Source organism: Elaeis guineensis, chromosome 5 (genome assembly GCF_000442705.2).
Source record: "Elaeis guineensis isolate ETL-2024a chromosome 5, EG11, whole genome shotgun sequence".
Lineage (NCBI taxonomy): Eukaryota > Viridiplantae > Streptophyta > Magnoliopsida > Arecales > Arecaceae > Elaeis > Elaeis guineensis.
Genome location: NC_025997.2, coordinates 4303457 through 4317452, shown reverse-complemented (window position 1 = coordinate 4317452; position 13996 = coordinate 4303457). Strand labels below are relative to the sequence as shown.

Genomic DNA, 13996 nt, shown 5'->3' with positions numbered 1-13996 from the left:
GAAACCAGAAATCAACTAGAGAAAGAAGGTTTTTCTATTTTAACCAAAAAAAAAAAAAAAGGAAAAGGAGCGGGGGGAGGGGAGAGAGAGATGCACATAAGTACAGGATCTAGGAGATCTCTAATATTATAACTCACAGCCACCTTAGTCTGAAGCTATCTATAAATTTTCACAGTGGGCACCTTAATGATGATTTCATCAGAGAACAAAATTTAAGCTGCTTGACACTTTTGCCTAAAATAAGCATAACTGCATATACCACCTGCTCAATGACAAAATGTTTCCTTGATTATAAAACAAAGGACTGGAGATCTTTGGCTGCAGACAAATAAATCTTGAACTGAGTAGGCATGTCAGTAAAAGGTCTGACAGATTAAAGCTAAAGGGAGCAGCATAAGTTACCTCACTAAGTGCTGATAAGCATGTAACAGGGACCCCTTTCTCCACCCAACTTTCTCTGGCTTCCACAGGGCAGAGAATGAGATTCTTCATTCATATATTTAGTGCACTTGGCTGCATGATGCCAGTAGTCATGCATTGTTTATGTTCTCCAAGAAAATAAGAAGAGGAAGGGATTTCTGTAAGTACATCTAATTTTGGACACATGATTACAATGTACTATGATTTAGTATCTTATTTGTTCACCCAGATATTTGATGCATCAAGTCATTATGTTATTGATGTCCAATGGGAGAACCTTCATAAGAAAATCTTCTCATGGTGGTTCTTCATGAACCAGATTCCACTAAATATGAACCTTTCTGGACCCATGAAATAAAGTAACAGTCACTTGACATGACATACTGCTCCATGATTAAGTGATTAATAGCTTTGCACCTATGCAATTAGAAGACACAAACTCGATATTTTGGTGCAGCAACATTTTTGACACCTTGTGGATATAGGGAGACTATTAACTTAATTATTTTTGGTACCTAGGCTCTGTCGCTTCAAATGAAGCATAATCAAGGTGAACATAATCATTTAATGGCATTTCATGATCTTTAAGTATCTCAAAACCTTTTCACCAACTGTTATTTGAATATAATGCTTTAGTTTTGTTTAGCAACCAGGCAATTAAATTTGACAAAACAAAAATTATTCTACTGTAAATGTATTTCTTAAATAATACCTCCTTTCTTGAGGTAATAATAAGTGGCGCTTCTTAACATCTCAAGTTCTACAAGATGCTTGATTATAGATGTACTCAAATTCTTCACCCTTGACCTGAACATTAAGTCATAGATGATATTGATAATTAACAAGCTTAATCACTCAGATACGCATATATCTCAAAACCTGTTCTGGAAAAATAAAATAATTTCTCTGTCATCTAACATGTTGTTGACAAATACTAAATTGAAAGTTTATATCAGCAAGAGCATAAGTTATGTTGAAGGCATCTTTCATAACAGAGCACATACACGACATCAAGCGATCCATGGTGGCTTTTTGTTTTTTCCTTGCAGATGCTTTTCAGTTGGAAATCTTCTCCATTAAGCAACTTGTCTTCACTTTATTGCAATGCATGCTACTTAGAACAAGTGGCATTCACATGGCAGGAAAAGAACACAAGAAAAGCAGAGTCTTGAAACCTTTCCTCCATACCACTAATCTTTTCAATATTACTCGATTAGTTTACAGATAAAAGCGGCAATCAGGATGGGGTCATATTCAACAACATGTGATAGAAGTTTCAATATGCTCCATGCATTTAACAGCACTATATTTATCAGCAACCGCAACTGTACATAGAGCTGTTACCTATATCACTTTGATGAGTATAACAAGAGATCGAAATGGAACATCTTGCCTCGATCTTCTTTGTTAGGTGTGTGCAAATGAGCAGAAAGTTTATGCCTTTGCCTTCGACTTTATAGCTATTGAAGAGGCTTCGGCAAAAATTGGACCAATTCATTGACTTGTATTAAAAAAAAAATTTCTTTCTCAGCTGCAAGGAACTGATGGCCTACAACAAGATGGCAATGTGAATTCTGATGTCTGATATACCTTCTGGTAATTTCAGAAGGTTGATGACTGTGCAACATATAGTATCAGACAAGAATATCATTGGTCTGAACAATAATGATTACAGATGATGTCTTGAACGGTACTTATGGGGATAAAATATCCTCTAACTAGGATTCAGTTGCTTTAGAATCTGACAGTATATCTTCGCTAAACCATAAAGTTCATAATACGTCAGAAAAGAAATTATAAGTTCAGGGTTACAATGCATGTGCCTGAACTGAAAGAGTCATGTGGTCAAGATTCCTTGAGATATCTGTTCACAGGATACCTTGCTCACTAATAATTCTACTGTTATGGTTTCTGAATTCCTCTGAACTTCTTGCCTGTCAGGTGAACAGCAATTCTGAAAGAAGAATAGTTCAGCAAGTGAGGGACTGCAGGCCTAGTGACAACATAATGGAGATGTACCAGACACCTAAAGAACCTAAAAGCTTACAAAACAGCCACAAGCAACAAAAGCAAACACCAGTTTTATATCTTCCAGTAATGTGAGAGAAAAGCTTACAGCCTCAAGGAAGCTGACTTCAATCTGATGATAATCTGCCATCAAAAAACTGACTCATGCAAGGAATTCCCTGGCAATATATGATTCTGATTGTACAAAGTACATCCATCTTTGTCTTCACCTTCGCAATCAGATAACTTTTTTCCCTTCAGCCAGCAGTTGCATATCATCATCAAGCTCACTATCTAGAAAATAAAAGATAGCTTGAGAATTAGAAAAAATAATGGATTTCTGTATAATACTACCAGGCAATACAACAGCAGTGCAAAAAAAATATAATGTTAAATAAACATCAAAGTGACAATTAGCAGTTAGTGTGTAAGATAGGAAACTTAAGGTTATATAGAATGACAAAGGAGTACAGTTAAAGGAAACAAAATTTGCAAAAAAACAGATGCACCTTAATGAAGCTATGCACAGAAAAGGATTTCTTGGTCCAAATGAGAAGTCAGTTTTTAATTTCTGATAAAATCCATGGCAAAGCCATGGCAAGTAAACTAGAAACTTTGAAATGCTTAAGTCCTCTACACATGCATGTGCACCTGCACTCCATACACCCACATGTATATATGTAGAAGGTGGTAGAAAGCACCCATAGTGCATATATGTAAAGATTACCTGTTAGAGGTTTAGACGGTTCTACCTCATGACTAGTGGCCCTTATTATGGAAGGTAAACATAGGAATGTGATATATATTGATTAATAAGTTCTAAGTAGAAATTGGCCCCCAAGAAGCAGATCTGTATTAGATTCTCGAGAAGGAGAAATCATTTTTGATCCAAGGCATCTAGCTAGCTTATAATTTCATTGCCTGTCCCTACTGCATCCTTTGGTTTAGTTAGCCCAATTGAAGTGACTACATAGGAATAGCATCTGAAACTAATTAATGCATAAATGCAAGAATAACAGTGAAGTGGAAGGCCTTTTTTTTTTTTTTTTGGTTGCAATGCTGGCATGATATCTTTTAAACTGTGAGCTGAGGCTCTTTCAAAAGGAAAAAAAATTGTGAGACTATGGAGCAATCCTTCACAAAGAGTATAATAATGGGAAGAACAGTGAAAGGATTAGGTAAAGGTTGGATATGTTATAGCATCATGATGTGTACTTTTGCTTGGTCACCAAGTTCCCAGTAACTGCTCTTGCTTTGAATGATATGAATGAGTTTTCTAGTAGGTTGTATAAATACTATGTTATAAAATGAAAACTGATGAGCTCACCAAACTTCTTATTGTTATATAGGAAATAATTTCTAAATCAATATTCTCTTTTTCAGTAATCATTGTGATGTCATGCTACCCGTCTTTCCCTTCTCCAGAGACCATTAAGTTCAGTAAGCATGCATCATGAGTGCTAGACTTTACTCTGTCTGGTCATAGGTCTGGTACATACACATAGGAATTAAAAGGATCTCTTCTCATAATTTTATCAATCATAGGGAAGTCGTGCTATTTGTCCTGTTCTCCTCCACAGTCCTTACAAAGTAAGTGTTTTCTAGTTAAAAAGATTAAAAGTAGTGCAAGAGGAAGAAATTTGTCTTACTAAACTATGAATGATAACTTTCTTCAAATAGCTTATTATATCCTCATTTAAGGCCTAGAAAAGAAAGCACCTACCATCATTACAATACACCCTTCACTTTCCAAGCCTCCAAAAATATCTATTTTTTGAAAAGGCTGATTGATTCTTCCATCAGTAACTGAGGGCTGGCAAAGATCTGCAGTAATTTCCTTATGCTACTTCCAAAGTGACCGAACTTCTTTAGGAACTATCAGGGTATGAAACATTTGAGGTATTGAATAGGCTGAGAGCTTGCCAAGATATGCGTTAGTGGAATTTGAACCACCGAAAGTGATTTATATTAAAAGTTTCAAAGGCCAAGGTGAACAGAGGAATAACGGTGAAGGCTCGCAGTTAGACAGGTTTACAAGATCGTCTCAAGCAGCAAGACAAGCTTCCATCTTTCAATGATAGATATTCATGTTTCAAAGACTAGTTCATACCAAGTTGTTTTTATTACAGTAACAAATGCTCTAGGACCTTATACAATGTATTAGATCCTTATTGCCCTCATAAAATGTGTATTTCGTTCCGTCATTGGTATGTTCCTTGATCTTTTTGCTACCACCTACCGCAAATTTTTACAAATTTGAAAGTTATCATAACTTTAATGACCAAAATTAGTAAAACTTGATGGCCACAGCCTGAGTACTATCAAGGTAAGGTGTACTAAGTTCCTAATTGGTAAAACCAACCACTTATAATTAGGTGCTACTGCCATTGAACTTAATCAAGAATCCCTCTATGAAATTTCATTTTAACCAACACATAAAATAGATAATTAATAATGCTTTTATTCTAGATGGCCCATGAATAGCTCAAAATAATGTATAGCACTTGGACAGCATGACAAGTAGTGTATACAGAAGAAGTGCCAAAATGATTTGTGTCAGATTTAAATCCGGCAAACTTATCAATTGAGAACCATTGACTACCTTGTCAATGCTCTAAATATGCGCTCTGAGGGCATGAGTTGACAAGAACCGATTGTGCTGAACCTGGTCCTGGAACAAATTACAAATGCTTTCAATGGGTGCTTGCGAAACACCAAAACCAACAAGTGTAAACTCACCGCTGCTCTGCAATTTTTGTTTATCCCAGACCTTCCATGCTTCTTGCTTGCATATAAACTGAATAATCCATAGAGCCTTCACACTGAAGCTTGAAAGAAGAAATAGAAAAAGTTATTTGAAAGTGGAACAAAATGTAACCTTAGAAGCGTAAGCCTCAGCCTCTGATAAGGATCCTGTAAAGAAAGCACGACCTCTATATAACTTTTCTGAAACAGAAGAAACTCATCTGCCAAATGTTAAAAACCTTGAAACTTTAAAGCATTTTTACCCAAGGAAACATATACAAGCATTCTTTTTCAGTGACTCATAGACACTAGCACAGTGGCTGAGGCAATTGAGGTGTGAGGAACCTTAATTCGGTCTAACAAACATGGGGCCATGATAGTTTCAAATTTTAAGGTGGTTACCACCAATTGTAGATTGAATGAGAGGGGGAAAAAGGAAGAAACTATATCACACTCTTGAAAATTCTTCTTCAGCTGTAATTTGAAGAAAGAGAGAAGAAATGAAGAGAAGAGGAAGAGGAGGATGTACCTCTCTGATAATATTATCCCTGTGAGGGAGCGGTGTCTCACTAGGTGGGAGGACTGTGGCAATGTCGAAGATGGATTCGGTGATCCTGTCAATGGTCGAATGGCACAGGCACATAAAGGAACTCATGCTGCTGCTCCACCGCCTTTCACGTAAACCACCACCAGTTCTTCTCCTCCTCTCTTCCTCTGTTCTTCGAAATGTAATTCCCCGTCCTAAAGCCCCTCAAGCCCACCCGAAAGCGGCCCACCAAGGCCCCCGCCCCCCCCCCCCCCCCCCCCCCAAAAAAAAAAAGAAAAAGAAAAACGGGAGTCTTCTTTTCCGATGAGTTCCATTTAGAACAGGAGTCCTAGGACCACCGAAGGTCCTAGGGCTCTCTATAAATGAGTCTCCCCCTCCCTAAGATCCTCCACTGGCTTTCCTCCCTCTACTTTCTCCTTGATTTCTTCCGTTGAAGCCGCGGCCTCCTGTACTCGTGCTCGCCAGAAATTGGAGCCGACGACGCTGCTGAAGCTTAAGGTAAGCCCTTCTCCTTTTTTCTCTCCCTCTTCCCATTCTTTCCATGCTACTGCACATGGCCGCCGGCCGTCGGGTTCATCAGAAAACCCACAAAAAAGGAAGGCTCTATTTTCTCCTGTTCGGTCGAGCCCTTTCTTCCTCTTTTCTGGCCACCAGCGCCGCCGCCCATGGTGCCGCACCTATGGGTCATGACCCCCACCTCCCTAGCCTCTTTCTCCGAAGGTCATGGTGTGATAATCCGATCCAATTGGGCCCAGAATCATCCCACAATCAAAAAAAAAAAAGAGGAAGGAAAGCTTGCCGGCCGAACCCCATCGCCGATCGGCTTCGCATGGTTGGCCATCATTGCCAGACCTCCGGCCAAGCCGCCACCCCATTGGAGCCCGAGCCATCGGGGGGGGACCTTATGGTCTTCCCCTGTTTCGGCCCAAGAAGGCTGTAGGAAGAAGGAAAAAGAAAAAAAAAAAAAGAAAAAGAAAAAGAAAAAGAAAAAAAAAATAATAATAATAATAAAAAATATATCTGAGAGAAAGTTTCTCTCATCTCTCTCTCTTAAGTCTTTCTCTCTCCTCTCTCTACCTTCCCTCTACATTTTCTCTCTCTAGATTTTCTTTCTATTTTCTCTCTCTAGACCCTTTTATCTTTTTTTATGGATTTTGTCTCTCTAGGGTTATTCTCTCTCTCTGATTGCATCACAGACCCTAGGATAAACTTGAGATGAAAATATGATAATTTGAGACTGCTCCAAAATTTGTGCAGTAGATCGGATCCCGATCCGATCTTTCTTCGAAATTGATAACATCAATCATGGTTAATCCATATTAAGTCACCCTGATATAACTTTTAATGATCTCAATCATGATTGCCACTGTTGAAGGATACGAAGATTCTCTCTCCATTTTCTCTCTCTACTTTTTCTCTCATGATCGACTTTCTCTCTCTAAGAAGGTCTATGAATCTTGTATCGAGTCATACCTTCATCTTTTAGGGGCTCATATTGACTCTAATAAGATGATCCGAAGTTGCTTTGATATCCGTGCTGTATGTCAACCTCATTTGGCCATATCAAGTATTTTTCAAACCCATTATTAAAGAACCCTATTGATTGATCTTGACCTTAATTCGATCTGTGCTTCACGATTTTTTGATCAAATCACTTAAATCTGACCCTCAGATCAGAGACCCTGAATTGCTCTGGTATCTGGATGGTCCGACACATCCAGACAACAGTCCTCTTTCCTTATGATTTAATTTTATTATATTTATGGAATAGAAATTGATGATGATTTGATATTTTAAATAGGATTAGCTGATTCTTCTAACGAAGTCTGAAGATCTAAGATGAATGAGGTAAGTAGATCTTATGCTCCTTATTTATTTTTTTAAATGATCATGTTTTTATGCAAAGAATTGCTATTGATGAAATCATAATTTTTGAAAAAATAGGAATCAGCATATGTGATATGAAAAAGCATGTTTTATTATGAGCATTGATTTCATGAATATGTCTTATGAAAATAGCATGATTATGAAGCATGAATTTTATTATTTTTCCATCTATGTATATGTATGCTTTAAGAAAAAGATATAATGATTTCAAAGGCTCTCAGATGGCTATGAATGAATCCTTTCGGGAAGATCGACATCCGGAGCTAGCATCCACACGAAACATGGCCCTGCCAGCGGGTATAAAGTTGGCACATGAATTAAGAACTCTGTTGATTAAGAAACACGGCCCTGTCATGGGTATAATAGTGACCTTAGTACGAATATCTGTGAGCAATATTTTGAAACATGACATGAATACACGATGAAAATGATTTACGATTCATGAATATGAAATATACATGATTTATGCATGCATGATAAATTTATAACTTATTTTGTTATATGCTCTATAAAATACTTTATTTTGTATTATTTACTATTTTTTAAATATTGCATTATCATGAAAAACTTATGTTTGATCCGATAAAGAAGCGCAAGTTCTACTTACTGGGCTAGTGTAGCTCATATTCTTTTTATTTTCTTTTTGTTGGAACAGAAAAATAAGGTTAGGATCGGCAAAAGGAATCCAAGCTTGAAGATCGGCATCGCAAGCTTGAAAATTTGGTTGTAGAAGTTTAATTTATTTTATAATCATGGATTTGTAGTTATTTATGAATATTGAGATTCGGGTTAGTACTTGCTTTTGGATTTAGATGCTCTGAACCAATATTGGTTTGATTATTTGATGAATAATAGAATTGAATCTTTTTATTTGATGGATTTTAGATGATTATGATGGATTGGCTTCATGTTATCGTGGGTTCCATCCCTCGGTAGCATGGCCGTGTTATGTCCCGAATTTGGGGCGTGACATTTTATGGTATCAGAGCTTAGGTTATAATCATTGGGGATTATGATATAAATGATTAGGATATGATAGAATAATATCAGAGCGTAGGTTTAAGATCATTGAGATTATAAAGTGATATCAAAACTTTATATATGATCAATAGGATGTGATCGAGTGGAGTATAATGGATAATATCAGAGCTTAAGATTATGATCATTAAGGACGTGATAGAATGATATAAAGTTTAGGTTATGATCACTAGAGAATATGACTTAAGTGGTATTTAAACTTAAGGTTACCATTATTCGGGATTGTGACTTTAGTAATATTTGAACTTGAGGCTAAGATCATGAGGAACATGATAGATATAAAAGAAAGGAATCAATAATTTGATTTCGAATCAATAGGTATTATGATAAAATTTATGCATAAGTGGCATATGATGTCTATAATAGAATTGATGAGTTATATCTTAGATTTCAATTAGCAAGGTTGGCCTAAGTACGAGAAGTGTTGACCCTAGAATGAAGTGGAAGGTATTGATATATTATGTTGGGTATATTCGATGACATTGGAATGTTAAACCTATATGGATAAAGAACATAATAATTTTGCTGATTTTGATGTTAATTTCTTTGCAAAGAAAGGTTGGTTTGGAAGTTGTCTAAATGATTGTAAGGTAAATTGAAGGTTAACTCAAATTAATTCTAGACATATTGGATTCTTGAGGAGTGGTGAAGCTTATGTAATAAGTTCAAACATAGAAGGTGGATGAAGATTTAATTTTGATATGCTATGCCTAAGAGATAGTAATGACAAGAAAACCTTAAATTTTATCCTAAATTTTATATGAAATCTGAAAGTTGGATCTATCTTTGATTGATTTAATATACAAAGATATTTTTGATAGACTTAGATAATTTGGTAAGTTGAGATCAGAGTGCGCAGCAAAAGCATGATGGTCTGAATTGATTAGCATTATTAATCCTTTAAATCAAAAGATATTATGAAATATATTAGTTGTAAATAAGGAAGAATTTTACTGATAATAAATGGATGCTAGAGAGAAAATCTAATTGATCAAGGAAAGACTCAAAGCAGCACAGGATAAACAGAAGAATTGGACATATAGAAAAAGAAGAGAATTAGAATTTCAGATCGGTGATCATATTTTTCTAAAAGTATCACCTACTAAGGGTGTCATGAGATTTGGGAGACATGGCAAGCTGAGTCCGCGATATATTGGACCTTTTGAAATTTTAAATCGAGTAGGAGATGTTGCTTACGAACTAGCCTTACCACCAAATTTATCTAAAGTGCACAATGTCTTTTATATTCCAAATAACGTGATAAAGTATGAGCCATTGCAAGTTCATGAAGACTTAACCTATGAAAAATTTTTTCTCCGAATTATTGATCGAAAAGAGCACGTTCTAAGACGGCGCATCATTCCATATGTGAAGATTCATTGGAGTAATCATGAAGAGAGAGAGGCTACATGGGAGCTTGAAGATGATATGAAGACGAGATATCCATACTTATTAAAAAATGAAGGTATGTTAAATTTCGAGGACGAAATTTTTTTTAGGAGGATAGAATGTGATAACCCGGCCCAATTGGGCCCAGAATCAGTCCACAATCAAAAAAAAAAAAAAGAGGAAGGAAAGCTTGCCGGTCGAACCCCATCGCCGACCGGCTTCACATGGTCGGCCATCGTTGCCAGACCTCCGGTCAAGCCGCCACCCCATCGGAGCCCGAGCCACCGAGGAGGGGGGGGACCTCACGGTCTTCCCCTATTTCGGCCCAAGAAGGCTGCAGGAAGACGGAAAAAAAAAGAAAAGAAAAAAGAAAAAGAAAAAGAAAAGAAAAAGGAAAAAGAAAAAGAAAAAGAAAAGAAAAAAAATAATAATAAATATATGTGAGAGAAAGTTTTACTCATCTCTCTCTCCTAAGTCTTTCTCTCTCCTCTCTCTACCTTCTCTCTATATTTTCTCTCTCTAGATTTTCTTCCTATTTTCTCTCTCTAGATCCTTTTATTTTTTTTTTATAGATTTTGTCTCTCTACGGTCATTCTCTCTCTTTGATTGCATCACAGATCCTAGGATAAACTTGAGATGAAAATATGATAATCTGAGACTGCTTTAAAATTTGTGCAGTAGATCGGATCCCGATCCGATCTTTCTTCGAAATTGATAACATCAATCATGGTTAATCCATATTAAGTCACCCTGATATAACCTCTAATGATCTCAATCATGATTGTCACTTTTGAAGGATACGAAGATTCTCTCTTCACTTTCTCTCTCTACTTTCTCTCTCATGACCGACTTTCTCTCTCTAAAAAGGTCTATGAATCCTATATCGAGTCATGCCTTCATCTTTTAGGAGCTCATATTGACTCTAATAAGATGATCCGAAGTTGCTTTGATATTCGTGCTGTATGTCAACCTCATTTGGTCATATCAAGTATTTTTCAAACCCATTATTAAAGAACCCTATTGATTGATCTTGACCTTAATTCGATCTGTGCTTCATGATTTCTTGATCAAGTCACTTAAATCTGACCCTCAGATCAGAGACCCTGAATTGCTCTGGTATCTGGATGGTCCGACACATCCGGACAACAGTCCTCTTTTCTTATGATTTAATTTTATTATATTTATGGAATAGAAATTGATGATGATTTGATATTTTAAATAGGATTAGCTGATTCTTCTAACGAAGTCTGAAGGTCTAAGATGAATGAGGTAAGTAGATCTTATTCTCCTTATTTATTTTTTTAAATGATCATATTTTTATGCAAAGAATTGCTATTGATGAAATCATAATTTTTCATAAAATAGGAATCAGCATATGTGATATAAAAAAGTATATTTTATTATGAGCATTGATTTCATGAATATGTCTTATGAAAATAGCATGATTATGAAGCATGAATTTTATTATTTTTTCATCTATGTATATGTATGCTTTAAGAAAAAGATATAATGATTTCAAAGGCTCTCAGATGGCTATGAATGAATCCCTTTGGGAAGGTCGACATCCGGAGCTAACATCCACACGAAATATGGCCCTGCCAGCGGGTATAAAGTTGGCACATGAATTAAGAACTCTGTCGATTAAGAAACATGGCCCTGTCACGGGTATAATAGTGACCTTAGCATGAATATCTGTGAGCAATGTTTTGAAATATGACATGAATGCATGATGAAAATGATTTATAATTCATGATTGTGAAATATACATGATTTATGCATGCATGATAAATTTATAACTTGTTTTGTTATATGCTCTATAAAATACTTTATTTTATATTATTTATTATTTTTTAAATATTGTATTATCATGAAAAACTTATGTTTGATCCGATAAGGAAGCGCAAGTTTTACTTACTGGGCTAGTGTAGCTCATATTCTTTTTGTTTTCTTTTTGTTGGAACAGAGAAATAAGGTTAGGATCGGCAAAAGGAATCCAAGCTTGAAGATCGGCATAGTAAGCTTAAAAATCTGACAGCAAAAGTTTAATTTATTTTATAATCATGAATTTATAGTTATTTATGAATATTGAGATTCGGGTTAGTACTTGCTTTTGGATTTAGATGCTCTGAACCAATATTGGTTCGATTATTTAATGAATAATAGAATTGAATCTTTTTATTTGACGAATTTTAGATGATTATGATGGATTAGCTTCGTGTTATCGTGGGTTCCATCCCTCGGTAGTATGGCCGTGTTATGTCCCGGATTTGGGGCGTGACACATGGCCGTCGGTGATTGGCCAATGACCGGAGAAATCCAAGAAAAGGGGCGGGTCCCCTATTTTTCTTTTTTTTTTCTAAATCCCCTGCCGGCAGGCCTCGCTGCCGGCGATCTCTTGCTCCCCGCTATCGGCTGCCATTGTCGGACCTCCGCTCGTGCCACCGCCCTTCGTCGGAGCCCGAGCCACCGAGCCCCTACCCTCGGCCCCTCTGTTCGGCCAGGAAGAGAAAGAAGAAAAGAAAAGAAAGAAGAAGGAGAAAAGAAAAGGAAAAGAAAAAATAAAAAAATAAAAAAAAAAGAGAGAATTTTTTCTCTTTTCTCTCCCCTCTTTCTTTCTTTTCTCTCTCCACTTTTTTTCTCTAGAATTTCTCTTTCTAAAAATTTTTTCTCTTCTCTTTTCTCTCACTAAAAAACCTATGGATCCTATGTTAGGCTATCTTTTCCTCTTTTAGAGACCTATGACTCCGAATCGATTCAGTATCCGGATGGTTTATCAGACTGATCATCTAATCAATCACTTTCTGTTATTATTTAATTTTATTAAATTTATAAAATAAAAATTGATCCTAATTTAATATTTTAAATAAGATTATCTAATCCATTTAAGGAAGATAAAAGATCTAGGACGAAAAAGATACGTAATCCTAACACTTTTTATTTACTATTAAAATTATTAATTATTTTATCATGAAAAAAATTATTTTTTATTTTCATAAAATAAGAATCAAATATATGTATTATAAAATTTATGATTTATAGTAAAATAATGATTTATAAATATATTAATATGAATATTTTTTTTATGACATACGAACTTCATATTTATGAAATATATGCATGGTTATAAATAAAATGATTTTATGATTGTTTTATTGTTAAAAATTATTTATGAATTATGAATTTTATAAAATTATCTAGTATCTTATTTACGTATGATTTAAGAAAATATGATTTGATAAAATATGACATAAGAATGCCTATCTTAAGAAATATGGAAAAAGGCTCTCAGATAGTTATGTACGACTCTGCCAATGAGTAATAGTTATTGACATATAATCCTGCTAATGGGTAATAGTAATTGGCATATGATCCTGTCAACGGGTAACAGTAGTTGGTATACGATCATGCCAGCAGGTAATAGTAGTTGGTACATGATTATGATCCTGTCACGAGTATAATAGTGACCTTAGCATTTAGTCTGAGAGAATTATTAAGAATCATGATATGAAAAAAAATGACAAATGATTTATAATTTTATATACAAAGTTGACATAATTTATGAATTTATTTATGCTGTGCATTGAAAATTATGTTTGTGTAAATCGCATGATTTATGCATGTACAAGAGCATTATTGATTTATGATATATTGTTATTATGAAAATTTTATGTTTCAATGATAATCATCTTTTCTAAATGATTTATTGATACATGTATAAACTTATATTTGATCTGGATAAGATAGTGTAAGGTTTGCTTACTGAGCTGGTGTAGCTCATATATTTTTATTTTTTATTTTCTATCCAGACAAATAAGGTTAGAAAATAAGGATGATCTAGGCTGGATGGTCTACGCCAGTAAGCATAGAGATTTGCAGCTAAAACTGAATTTATAGAATTATTATGGGCTTGTAATCAAGTACTGATGAATTTTGTTATATGGGTTTTGTATTTGATTTTGAGTT

At 35.3% G+C, this 13996-nt stretch overlaps 1 long non-coding RNA gene across 1 annotated transcript; it reads right to left on the bottom strand.

Moving 5' to 3' along the window:
- Positions 1-2691: 2691 nt before the first annotated feature.
- Positions 2692-5926, bottom strand: LOC114914230 (uncharacterized). The gene is made up of 4 exons (XR_012141213.1): positions 5702-5926; positions 5167-5249; positions 5030-5098; positions 2692-2721 (listed from the first exon to the last, which is right to left on the bottom strand). It is a non-coding gene; the product is annotated as an uncharacterized lncRNA (long non-coding RNA).
- Between the last annotated feature and the right edge of the window lie 8070 nt (positions 5927-13996).